Consider the following 14,177-nt stretch of genomic DNA (forward strand, 5'->3'; position numbering starts at 1 on the left):
AGCAGGTATTATTTTTCCAGTCAAAGGTGAAGGCTCTCCCTGAGGAGTTCTGGCCCCACACTGAGTGAGCTGGATGTCTCCCATGCGAGCATTGTGGCAATGAAGGAGAAGTGATGATCTAGTGTGGCAATAATCCTATTAAGCAATCTCTAATTAGGAATTTCTTTGCCCCAATGATCATTAGTAGCAAGGATAATAAGGATAGCTGATGCTTCCACCAGCAGGTGTTTCCCTTAAAGCCTCCATTCCTGAGTGCCAGCAGTCACATGAGCTTTCACTTGAAAACCATATTTCTAGGAGCTGGTTGCTGAGAAAAGCTGGCAAATGTGGCTCAGTGCGTCCCAAGGGCTCAAAAGTGAAAGAAAACCTCCCCAAAGTTTATTTTAAAAAAAATCTTATGGTTGTTAGGCCAATTTCCAGATTTTTGAACACCAGGATTTTGAGAGACACTTTCCCCTTTAAAGTCCTTCCAATAATAGGGGGACACAGTCTCCACATTTTATAAAAGCATCTATGGAGGCATGACTAATTGATAATGGTTAAATGCCCCAGGTTGGGGAATATCCAGTTCCTCCTTACTGCAATCTGCTTGTACCTAGGCTGGCAGACTCTTGCAGGTAGCAAGATTTGCAAGGTGCCTTCCTCCAAGCAGTACTGTGCCTCAGGATTTGTAGCTGGCACAGCTCTGGTACGCAGCTCAGCTTGGGCCCCTGCTGTCTCCTTAGCTTGGCTCCACCCTGACCCTGGCAAATCCAGTTCACCTGGGGAATGGGACTCCCGCCCCCAGCCTCCTGACTCCCTATTAGCCTTCCCACCCTGTCAATCAGCCTGACCTAGGCTATGCACATTCCACGCAAAAACTCTTTTGCGGACGAGTTCTTCTGCAAAAACTCTTCCAGAAGACAGCATCTACACTGGCATGTGCTTTTGCACAAGAGATGTGCTTTTGCGGAAGAGCATCCTTGCCTGTGTAGATGCTCTCTTGCGCAAGAAAGCTCTGGTGGCCATTTTAACCATAGGGCTGTCTTGCGCAAGAAATTCATGTTGCCTGTCTACACTGGCCTCCTGCTCAAGAACAGTTGCACAAAAGGGCTTATTCCTGAGCGGGAGCATCAGAGTTCTGGTGCAAGAAGCCCTGATTTCATACATTAGGACATCAGTTTAATTGCGCAAGAACTCCCCAGGGGCTCGTCTACACTGGCCCCTTTTCCGAAAGGGGCATGTTAATTTCACAGGTCGTAATAGGGAAATCCATGGGCGATTTAAATATCCCCCGCGGCATATAAATAAAAATGTCCGCCGCTTTTTTCCGGCTTTTAGAAAAGCCGGAAAAGAGCGTCTACACTGGCTCCGATCCTCCGGAAAAAAGCCCTTTTCCGGAGGATCTCTTATTCTTACTTCGAAGTGCAAAAGGAATGTTGCCTGTCTACACTGGCCTCCTGCTCAAGAACAGTTGCACAAAAGGGCTTATTCCTGAGCGGGAGCGTCAGAGTTCTGGCACAAGAAGCCCTGATTTCATACATTAGGACATCAGTTTAAATGCGCAAGAACTCCCCAGGGGCTCGTCTACACTGGCCCCTTTTCCGAAAGAGGCATGTTAATTTCACAGGTCGTAATAGGGAAATCCGCGGGGGATTTAAATATCCCCCGCGGCATTTAAATAAAAATGTCCGCCGCTTTTTTCCGGCTTTTAGAAAAGCCGGAAAAGAGCGTCTACACTGGCCCCGATCCTCCGGAAAAAAGCCCTTTTCCAGAGGATCTCTTATTCCTACTTCGAAGTAGCCGGAAAAAAGCGGCGGACATTTTTATTTAAATGCCGTGGGGGATATTTAAATCCCCCGCGGATTTCCTTATTACGACCTGTGAAATTAACATGCCCCTTTCGGAAAAGGGGCCAGTGTAGACATAGCCCACCAGTGTAGACAGGCAGCAAGTTTTTGTGCAAGATCGCGCTAGTGTAGACACAGCCTTGGAGCATTGGCCTCTTCCCATTGTTCCTGCTCACTGTGGCTGTGTCTAGACTGGCCAGTTTTTCCGGAAAATCAGCCACTTTTCCGGAAAAACTTGCCAGCTGTCTACACTGACCACTTGAATTTCCGCAAAAGCACTGACGATCTCATGTAAGATTGTCAGTGTTCTTGCGGAAATACTATGCTGCTCCCGTTCGGGCAAAAGTCCTTTTGCACAAAACTTTTGTGCAAAAGGGCCAGTGTAGACAGCTGAGATTTGTTTTCCGCAAAAAAGCCCCAATCGCGAAAATGGCAATCGGGGCTTTTTTGCGGAAAAGCGCGTCTAGATTGGCACGGACGCTTTTCTGCAAAAAATGCTTTGGTGGAAAAGCGTCCGTGCCAATCTAGACGCTCTGTTCCGAAAATGCTTTTAACAGAAAACTTTTCCGTTAAAAGCATTTCCGGAAAATCATGCCAGTCTAGACATAGCCTGTCAGTTTCAGGGCCCTGGTTTCTCATTCATTCTTCCCCTTCCTTTTGGTAGTGGGGCTAGCCAGCCAGCAACTCTCACTGAGTTTTAGTAAGGGACCAAAAACCCACTTGCTAAAGCTCCTTCTCCTCTTCACCAGCCTGGAAGAACAGAGCCCTTTACAGGAGCTCCTCTTCCTGCTGCTCCCTTTGCTGACAACTGCCTGACAAGAGGTGCTTATGCCCCAGTCTCAGGCAGCAATTAATTTCAGTTGTATTAGCAGGCTAATAGACCTGATGGGCCAGTGGCAATGACGAGGGAGGCAAGATGATAGGCAGCTTGGAGAGATACAGGTATACCACACGAGCACAGATAAAAAGTTAGTTGTAAGAGATGGTCTATTGTTAAACATTTTTAAAGTCAGATTGTATAAAAAGCCATGAGGTCCAAACTGCCAACTGGTGATAATAATTATCCATTACTTATGCTTGAAAAGCAAAGACCATGGGCAGAAGCCCTGCCAATAGAGCTGACCAGAAAAGTTATTTATTAGTTCCCTAAATAGAAGAACTGGAGGACACCAAATGAAATTAATGGGGAGCAGGTTTAAAACGAATAAAAGAAAGTTCTTCACACAGCGTGTAGTCAACCTGTGGAACTCCTTGCCAGAGGAGGCTGTGAAGGCTAGGACTATAATAGAGTTTAAAGAGAAGTTAGATAATTTCATGGAGGTTAGGTCCATAAAAGGCTATTAGCCTGGGGATAAAATGGTGTCCTTGGCCTCTGTCTGTCAGAGGCTGGAGAGAGATGGCAGGAGACAAATCGCTTGATCATTATTTTTGGTCCACCCTCTCTGGGGCACCTGGTGATGGCCCCTGTCGGCAGACAGGATACTGGGCTAGAAGGACCTTTGGTCTGACCCAGTACGGTCGTTCTTATGTTCATTAACACCATAACCTGAACTGAGTGGGCCATTACAGACAGACATACGCACACACAAAAGCTGTGAAAGCAATTGTATTTCTGGAGGCACAAACAGACTCCAAACTCCCTGCAATGCAAGGGAAAAGTGCAGCTGGAAAACTTGGACCACTGAAGAGGAGAAGCAGGGACACAATCCCACCTCTCCTTGCCTCCTTTGCACCCCCAGTAGTATTAGGAACCAGTAGACCCTGCATACCCAGTATAGGAACTGCCATTTTGTCTGGATATTATGCAGAGAATACAAGGAGGAAGGTTCCTTGTCCTCCCAAATCTCCTCTCCCCTGCACTCCTGTCTCTATACTCTAATGCCAGGGCAGACACAGCCTGGCTGCTAGTCTGGCTGCAATTTAAAGAAATCTAGGGTCTGGTTTCTATTTGTTCTCATTAAGTCTTCCCTATACTTCAGACTCACGGACTCTGCTTTTGAAGGCTAGGAACTTGACCAAGTTTACTCCACCTGAATCAATCATTTGGAGTCTTCACTCAGACTTGGAAGGTTTTTCAGTAGGACCTGTTGAGAGCAATGGGAATAGCTGTGATGCAAAAGACACGAATAACTCATCTCAATACATGTCAAGATGAGATGGCTCAGATTACTGCTGGCATCAGATGCTGCTGAGCATTTCCAGTTCTGGTGCACATGAACAGTGATAAAACATAGCTGATGTCAATCAAGCCTTCTTTCAATAGAGTTCTCGGTGAAATAAACAAACTTCTAAGGGCTTCAGTGAGGTTTTTTTATGCACATATTTTCTTTTCTCTCCAAATGGAAAAGTCTTTCATATAAATTCTAAGACAGATAGCAGGGCAAGTACAGTACACTAAGCACCTAGGGTTTAACAAAGAAAATCTCCACAATAGACAAACAAGGCCCAGGAGCTAAGTGGTTTTATTCCACACGGTGGGAGATGAGCTCATTTACTCATTGTCACACTGCCCACTTTTATACCTGAAAAGATTTTGCCTCCACATCAGCCATCTTAACAAACAACACCTTAAGGATTTAACGTGACAGACTGATGAAATAGCAAAATATTAGCCTACCATGGAGGGTATGGCCCTAAATATTCCCCTCCATATTATTCCCTGCACTGATGTTCAGTACCAGTGATGTTTTTCCATAGACCAACCATATACTTTCAGCCTGAATTAATACGCAAAACTAAGAACAAAAGTAATACAGGTTGAACCTCTCTAGTCCAGCATCCTCAGGGCCTGACTGGTGCCAAACCAGAGAATTTACTGGACTACAGGAGGTCAATATTGTCTAGCAGCATTATCAATACTTTCCATGCTCACTGGGCTCTTAGAAGATATTTAAGGTAAATTAGAGCTAAATAACAGCACAGAACACTGAGACCCAGGACTGATGGCTGTTAAATTTTATAGGACCACAGAAAACTTGGCCACACCCATGGTAAGTGGACATCTGGCTAACTAAAATCATGCCTGACCACCAATGTTGCTGGACCAGAGATTGCCCAACTAGAGAGATTCAACCTGTATCTCCAAGAGAGAGTACAGTGTCTCCACTGTAGCACTTAAGAATAAAATGCCATCTTTTCTTTGCATAGGCAGAGTTTTTTGGAATCTTAAAATATAGTAAACAGAAAGAGAAGGCATCACAATCTCACAGCTATTGTTTTATCACATGTTCATTTCTGATTGAAAAAAAAAGACCTTCAGCAATCCTCATGCCCTTCTTTTCCCATCTGTAGTTTTTCAAAATTCCATCAGTTCCTCTCAGCTTTAAATTTTGTTTGCACATTTCCTCACAAATTGCAGCCAATGGGACATCTGTATTGATTTCCATTCTTGTTTTTTACATGACATTCATTTACACTAATTCAGCGTAGCATATTTGAGTCCTCTTCGTGCCACATGACATGTTCTCAGAAATAGGATAACTCATGTGCCGTGGGGAGGCACATATTCTGAGATGGGTCCTGGCAAAATCAAATAACCCATCTGCTGATTCAAACCTGTCTGCATTAGCAACTTCTTCTGTGCTCCTGTGTTAAGCAGCAGGCCTAGACTACTTGAAGCCAGTGGATGTTTTGCAATTGACCTCTGTGGAACTAGGATTTCTTCCTGAGATCTTCTTACCATATGTCATGATTATGAGGGTTAGCCAGCAGCCTGGGGATTAAGGGATTAACTACACCTAGCCAGGTGGAGTGACCAATAAGAATGGGACTTTTCAAACTGGGACAAAGGAATTTGGGCCTTTTTCTTTTCTCCCTTTTGTCTCGCGGAGTGAACTCTCTGCAGCTACAGAGAGGGACAAGCATGTCTCTCTCTCTCCAAGACACCATTCTTCATTTTCTGTAAGTAGGGTAAAGTTTGGGCAGTTTCGTTAGGTTTTATTGTTTTAAGGATTGGGTATGGGGTCTGAGATCTGGCACTGCTTAAAAGATGTTTTGGCTTTTCTTTGTAACTAAGTTCTAGGCCCATGGAGTTTTTCCATGAGTATATTTTGTTACCTCCCTATCTAGTCATTATGTTTGCAACAGGAATATTGTTGTAATAATAAAGGTTCTTTCTTTTCTTTTTATTAACCTGGCAGTGGTTAATTGTGTGCCTTGATTTTTATTTTAGGGGTAAGATTTCCCAAATGATGTTTCCCCTGATTTCTTTATCAACATTTGGGTGGTGGCAGCGGAAGTTTTATTCCCAAGATCTAGGTTTTTAAGATCTTGGGGGGAAGTTTATACCAAAGACTGGTAGATAAGACTTTGGGGTACACTTTCTGGCCCCCACTTTTGCATTTATCATGCCAGAGTGGGGAAGGAGCCATGACACCATAGCCCCTGTACTATGCATCTTAATGAACAAATGTTAATAAGGTCCCTAAGCAACAGGTATGCTGACATCTTCAGGAGCACAGAGAACCATGTTGTACCTTCAACTTCGGAACTACCTTGCTTCCTGCACACACCAAACTGATAAAAGCATTTACTTGACTATAGGCCATTTCCCATTGTCAACTGGAACACTAAAGCTGTATCCAAAGCTCTTTCCAAGGTGAGTTTAGTCATATGCATAGTGCACAGCAGCCTTTCTATAAATCCACAGTTCCTTGTCCCAGAAACAAAATGATCTCTAGAGGCCACTCACACAGAAGGTCACCACGAAACAGCTCTTTCAGACAAGCTACAGCTTCAGAGAGATTTTCTCCTGCACCTCTGATTTTTTAGGTAACATGATAAGGCTTTGTTTCCACCATGAACCTCTGACCTACAGTTGATTCAAGAAGCTCAAACACAGTGAACTAATCGGTATAATAGCAATTCAGGAGTTTCACTGGCTAACTATGGCAGATGTCTCTAAAGCTTTCAAATCTGAATCCTCACCAATTATTTTTCCTGTTTCTTGTTCTGAACGTTCACTGTTCAACAGGATGTTTCCTAAGGACATTATCCTGAGATTAATTTTACAAGTGGTTAATTTGATCATGTGTAGGTGTAAGAAAATGTCCCCTCCCCCTCACCGACCCCAATCCTGTAAAATTGTTCCTTACTTTTGGCATCAATGTAATGCTTTTTCTGCTGTTTTTCTAAGATAAAATTGTCTACCAGCTACAGTTGATCCTCTCTGATCTTAAAAGAAATCTTAGTAGCAATCTCTTTCCATTATAAATCTGTTATGTATTTCAGAGCCTGTGTTCTTTTTGGTAATAAGTTATAAGATGTGTTGATGAACACTTTAACCCAGTCTTCAAAAGCATAAGAGCTCGACAGTTGTTCAGAACAGCATTACAGTATCATACAAAGCCTCTCTCTCTCAGGTTTCAAAGACATATGGATTGTAAGCAAGACAAAGATGTGAAAGCAGCAGGTTTATGGATTTCCTACTTCGCAACTGCATTGGAAGTAAGCAGATTGGTACACCATGGAAAGTTTCAACGAGAAACCAGATTCTTAGCTGAGCAATGCTCAGTTCTGCAGAGATAATAGTTAATCCCAATCTCACCCATTGCTAATGTGGCTCAGCTCTTCATGACTTTGGAGGCCTGGAGGACAGTGTAAATTGACAGGGTGGAAGTGTATTACAGTAGGAAATAAATAGTATTTCTTGCCTTTACATATCATATAGTCAAAGTCAACTGATCTACATGTCTGAAGAGGAGTCCATGCTGAATTAATAACACTTTGCTTTTCTTAGTCCAGAATAATTGCTGACAAAACTTTCTCTCCCATTTGCATGATACATTCTTCAAAAATATTCACAAATCGGCATGAAGCAGTCTCCTCCACATTTCTTGAAGTGCTCACTCCAAAGTTCCCACATAATTTCCATTGTGCTGTGATCCCATGATCTGAGCATCTCCTCAAAATGCCAAACGTCTTGATGCCAAGAATTTCACACTAGCAACAATTATTTTCAATGCTTCCAGCCAGTTAAGTTGTTCACAGTTAAATTGTTGCTCTAATTTTGAATCCATATGACCAGTTTTCTTTTGTTGATTGCAGTATATTAACATACAGTTTCAAAGTAAAAAATAGCACTAGTAGATGATGTGGGCAAATGTACAGGACAAAACAAAGTCATTTTTGGCAGCTTTGTGAGCTTTTCCTTTTCTACTAGGGCTATTTATTTATCTATTTGCAGAATCACATTGCACGATCTAAAATTGGGGGGGGGGGATTATTTACCTCAGTGCAGGGCCTCCTTTCATTAGGGGGCTCTGGATACAAGCTGACTTTGATCTGCCTTCAGGACACCACTTCTTTGGTGTGAAGCTCAAAACCTTCTCAGTGTAAGAAACTAATTAATTCTCAGTTTGAGTTGTGGCAGGATATAAAAAACAATCCGTGTATGTTTACTTATTTGTGCTTGAAATGATTCTTGTTCCTTGTCCATAGTTTTACAATGGCAGTGGCACACTGAAACTCTGATTACAGAAAGTAAATAATTAGAGATGGCTCTAAACCAAATTCTGTGAAGTTGGATTCAGATTGACTCCTCCTTCTATGATGGATCAACCTATGGAATCCAAATACCCCCAGATTTTGGAAACTTTGAGTCCCGCTCCAGAGCTGCAGTTCAGTTTTGCAGTATATGCACCAAGTTTTAAATCTCTCTTACATCTCTCTCACTAGAGAGAGAAGATGAGCATGTGGTTGTGGTCCCAACAAAGCTGAGAATCAGAAGATCAGAGCTTGCTTTTTAGCTCTGCCACAGGTTTTGCGCAATTTTGGGTGCAACAATTTTCCATTCTGTGTCTCAATTCCCCTGCTCCAAAATGTGCACCTGACTTTCCTACCTCACAGCCAGAAGTTATTTAATGTATGTAAAATGCTCAGATGCTATCGTGAAAAAAACCAAAATTATCAAATTAAAAATGAACAGTCATCATCTTTTAGGTGCAGGAAAATAAATAAAATGAAATCCATTCCACTTAGCACTCCCTCATAAAGAACGAGATGGCAGTACCCGTCCTAATCCAAAAGATGCTCCCATGATTTCGGGACTACTCATGGTGACAAGTGTTATTCAGCTTGAGTCAAGGAATCAACAATCTGGCCCCAAAGCAGACCATGGATTTTGAATGTGCCAGATGGAAAATTATCATATGAACATATAATGCATACCATCAGATGTGCATGCCAAAATATTCAGGGCTATATTATTCATTTCAGATGCTGTGTAATAATGCCTCAGCTTTAGCTGGACAAATCATTACTCTTGGATATGCTTCTTGTCACCTTGCTATGTGGGGTAACTTTAATTTTACCACAAATGTCTCCAACCATGTTACACTTTTAATTTCTTTCTATTTTTACCCATATAGTATTTATGAAGAATTGAATGAGGACAACTTAGATTTATCAAGGACAATCGTTTAATTAATTACTATGAGACATCATTTAAAAGCCCCAAGGAGCTCACATTGACTCCTATACTTAATCTGAATGATGTAGTTTAGATAAATTAACTTTCAAATGACTTTCTTTTCCATTTATTTGCCAGACATTGTACAAGAACACAAATGATGAGTGTGATGAGATTAGTAAAAGAAATGTCCTGTTCTTTCCATTGGGCGGGGAAGTTCAAAAGGAATTCTTTTGGGACAGTTCTCTGGCCTGTGTTACAGGATGTCACACAAGATGATCACAACAGTTCTGCTCTCTCTTAGTAATCTGTGAAAGGTGAGCTACTGCCACAGGGAAGGAAGGCGAGACTTGTAGTTAAGAGACAGGCCCTGAAGACAGAAGATTTAAGATTCTGGCTCTGTCAGAGAGTGTCAGGGCCAAAGTTTTTGCTGGCATAAATGAGTGTCGTTCCACTGGGTTGGACAGATTTTTGACCATTTACACCAACTGAGAATTTGGCTGGGAGAATCCACTTGCATCTGTCTTGGGTTAAGATGTTGCTCATATGGAGCACAGGGTAGTAACTTATTTATTTATGAGGGTTTGTCCCTATGCTCAGCATGCTGCCAATTTCACCAACATAGCTGTCTGGGAGGGAGCTCCTTCAGGTGGCTCAGTTACTCATATGGAGCACAGGGTAGTAACTTATTTATTTATGAGGGTTTGTCCCTATGCTCAGCATGCTGCCAATTTCACCAACATAGCTGTCTGGGAGGGAGCTCCTTCAGGTGGCTCAACTTACAACAACCAGGATTTATAAAATCCAGGACCAAAATGGTCAGGCCCACATCATTCCAGGAGCTGATTTTCAGGAGAGGACAGAAACAATGTCAGTGTGCACCAGCTGCCATGTGCAGCAAAAAAACACACAAAAAAATCTGACCAAAAAACTCCCACAGAAACAGTTCAGGAGCACAGAGATTCAGCACTCCATGGAAGAACATAGCCAGAGCAGCCACCCTGCTTGCCTGCCTCTTAAACTGACCCTGCATGGTTACCCTGTTTATTTATAAAAAACACAAGTGTGCTGCTTATGTGGGTGTGATCCTGGGCTGGCCAGGTGACTTTGATTTTTGAAGGCTGAGTAAGGGAGCAGGATTACACAGACTGATCAGGGTAAACTTTTGTTCTCAGGACATCTTTACACTCTGAGCCAACCCAGGAGGAGCCTGGGGTAATACCCGCCCTGCAGGAATGAGGTCTGCTGAAGAATTGAGTTCATTCTGAGCACATTTGCTTTGCTTTGCTCTTTGTACTGTCTCCCCACTGAATACAGAGCCCAGTTCAAGGTCTGTGTCCTGGTACTCAAAGTCCTCCAAAGGACTGGCCCAAGTTAATACATAAACCAACTCAGTGCCGTGTTCAGGGCTGGATTAAGACCTTTAGAGGCTCTAAGCACTGAAAAGATTATTGTGCCCCCCCCCCCCCCCACCATAAGTAATTCAAAATAAAAACAATACTATATTGTAAAATCTCATTTTTTTTGGTGCCCCTGCTTTGCTGGTGCCCTAAGCACATACTTAGTCTGCCTATTGGGTAATCCAGCCCTGGTCGTGTTCAGATGGAAAGTTGTAAGTTAATACGCCGTGATGTGCTTTTGGGGTGCTAGACAAACAAATGAACCTTATTGTTTCTCTGAACTGTCCAGAAGAGAGCTGAACATTGCAAAGTATGTGGGTTTGGGACTGGGAGTGTGCTGGTTTCACCTTTCTGGTTGTAACCATGGCTGGTAAAAGCCAGAGAGAGGCTGTGGGACTATAGACAAGATGCTGGGGTCAGAGCTACTGCAGCCAGGTTTCCTAAGCACATGTGCACTTAGGCTGTGACGTACAGGCTTGTAGTCTGGTGGGGAACATATCAGGCTGGGGGCTACAACAGCAAAGCATTGAGAGACACTCGGAGTTGCAGGCAGGGGTGACAGATTCTTCCTAAAAATGGGGGGGCATGGGCTCTCCCCCTCTCATGGTTCTACTTGTCCTCTTCCCCCTCCAAGGCTCCACCCCCCAACCAAGACACAAGCCAGAGCTAGGCCAGAAAGCTTGGGCCCCCCCACCAACATAAGATGGGGGGAGGCCAAGAGCAGCCCCCACCCAACCTGTGCTCTCACCCCTAAGCCCCTGTCCAGGGCAGGTGGAAGATCTATGGCTTGCCACAGCTGCCTGTATGGTTCTTTCCCTGACCTGGTCCTAGCTTCTGGCCTGGCCTGGAGGCAGGGCCTTGGAGGCCGAAGAGCCACAGCTGGGACATAGTAAGAGCCACCAGGCAGCTATGGGGAGCTGTAGACACTCGAAGGGTAGGCCACCCCCTGGGGGCTGCTCTTGGGCCCCACCACATCAGGCACCTGGAGGGGTCTAGGCTTCTCATTGCTGTCCAGCTCCCATGGCCACTCTTACCCAGGCTAGGCTCCAGCTGCCAACCTGGCTTGGGGGGGGGCGGTCTTGGGAGGAGGAGGGACAGTAGGCCCAGCACATGGCAAAAAGTGAGAGGGCCCTAGCCAATTAGCCTCTTGCTCTGCACTCCTAGTTGCAGGGCAAGTGGTGATACACCTCCTCACAGGTCTGGAGTGCACCCTGAATTATCACAGTGCTGCAGAAGCCTTAGGAGAGATGGCAGTTGTCATTGGCTCTTGCCTGGGTGAATGAGCAGGCTAGGGCTATTCACAGTGTGGCCCTAAACACTTAGGGCACATCTACACAGCAGGGCAAAAGTCGAATTAAGCTACACAACTTCAGCTGCGTCAATAGCGTAGCTGAAGTCAAAATAGCTTAACTCTGCTTTTGGCGCTGTCTACACAGCAGGAAATCAAAGGAAGAACACGCTTCCATCAACTTCCCGTACTCCTCGTAAAATGAGGGCTACAGGAGTCAGCATAAGAAGTCCTCCAGCTCAACATTATTTTGAAATAATGGCTTGCTGCATAGACGTGCAATTTGTTATTTGTTATTTGTACCCTTAGAGTGCCTCTTTCATCACATATAACCTGAGCTGAATCAAAGTGATTGAGTTTAATACAAATCTCTGGCAAGAAGGCATAGATCATTATTTACATCAAACTGATTCAGAAAGTTCTATTGGAGATAACTATCAGAGCTCCCAACCCGAGTCTTACTGATCATTATACACTCTCTGTCACTGTTCAGATAAGCATGAGCACTAGTAAAAAGAATAATGGCTTCCCTGAGCTCTGTTATACCAGGCAGTGCTACACTTCAGTCATGACATGGCGGTCTTCCCTCACTACCCAAAATAATGCTATTTGCACAACTCTGTGTGAGAGAAACTTGACCAACTGCATGGGGCAAGGTGTGCCAAGGCAGACATTTATAGAGTGAAAAAGGGGTATATATTTCAAATAGTCTGTTGGCCAGAATGCCTCAAACCATTAATAAGCACACTAATAAAAGACATTGAAAGATCCACTTGTTCCTGTCACTTGTTCAGCTATAAATATGCCCAACAAATATTTACTGAGGTAAAGATGTTTAAATTAGAGGTGGAGAACAAAACTGGCATTCTGCAGACACACCTCAAGCATTCTTACATGAAAACCAAGTTGGAAGCCTCATTTTTCTATAAGTACTATTTTCGGCTCTACAGAAATGCCAATTAGCTAGCATGCCATTACCTATTTCCTTTGCTCTTCCTTTCATGAAGAATGTCTGTCTTGGCCTTCTCGAAGATTTAGCTGGATTGTCATAATTGGATTACTTCCTCCTTCTACTGATTTTTATGCCTCAGAAATATCACGACCCTCCTGTTTTACTCTCAGAGAAACATAGGATGAGATCCTTGCCTAGTATTAACTGGGGTAGCTTTATTGACTTTGGAGTAATTATGCCAATTGACTCTACCTGGAAATCTGGGAATTGTAATAATAAATAATAAGTCATCTGTTTCCTTTATTTTTCACAGGGTGCTGCTCCCCTTTAATACAGTAAATCAGTAGGGCCACAAGAACCTGGGGCGTGTGGAAGTGGGGAACGAATGGTGCTACCACAAAATGCTCCCCCTGATCCCACCGCCATGGAAGCTACACCAAGCATGAATTATGTCACAAGGCTCCATGCATCTGTAGGAAGCCAGGGGCAGGATGCTGGAGGACAGGTTTGTAACATCTTTCCCTAGGCTGGGGGAATTACCCACAAAAGAATATGTTTATTCATTAAGTTCCCAAGTCAGCAACTGCATGGCCAACAAGTGAAGCTATTCTCACCATTTTCCCCACTTTAAAGACTTCATGTCACGTTTACCATTCTTCCGGTGACAGACTAGTAACAAGAATCCTTCCCAAGTCAGTACCCCTTTTTAAATTAGCCACTTTCATTATCCAGCCTCTGAGATACTCCCAGCCAGGGACACAAGATCCTGGGGCACAAAACTGAATTCAAATTCTGGATCAATAGCATAAGGAGTGGCTGCCCACTAGAATTTTGCCTGCAATTACTTTTCCACTCTCCGTTGAAAAGAATGCATTTAAGAACACTTTAAGCTTGGTGGCAACCAAGTTGCTTTCTAACACAATTGAAAGAGACGTTGTAGCTGAGGCCATGGTGACTGTGCTGGCATTGTCTGTTTTACTGAAAAAAAAATGATTTGGCCATCCAAACTTTTAAGCTGCTTAAATACGTTTGTATGAGTTCTTAGTGTATTCCATTAAAAAGAAAATGGAAAAAGTAGTCATAGGAGTGGCACTCCTATGTGCCATTTAATGTGCCATTTAAAAAAAATGCCCCCAAAACCTTCCTCAAACTAACTAGGCACACATGCAGAAAAGTCATTTAAGAGAGCAGAAATATTAGAATAGATTTAACAAAAAAATATTACAGCTATTCATTAACCACAGTCATCTATAAGCTAGAATTGCACAAGAGAAAAATACTTAATCTAGGACAACTGGCA

The 14,177-nt window shown here is 43.4% G+C and overlaps 1 long non-coding RNA gene across 1 annotated transcript in view; it reads left to right on the forward strand.

Moving 5' to 3' along the window:
- LOC112544620 (uncharacterized) overlaps positions 1-14,177 on the forward strand; it is a 37,450-nt gene that overhangs the window by 19,790 nt on the left and 3,483 nt on the right. The window contains exon 2 of the long non-coding RNA XR_012902585.2: positions 13,191-13,382. This is a non-coding gene — a long non-coding RNA (uncharacterized LOC112544620). The remainder of the gene's footprint in view (positions 1-13,190; positions 13,383-14,177) is intronic.

Source organism: Pelodiscus sinensis, chromosome 3 (genome assembly GCF_052426305.1).
Source record: "Pelodiscus sinensis isolate ZL-2025 chromosome 3, ASM5242630v1, whole genome shotgun sequence".
Lineage (NCBI taxonomy): Eukaryota > Metazoa > Chordata > Testudines > Trionychidae > Pelodiscus > Pelodiscus sinensis.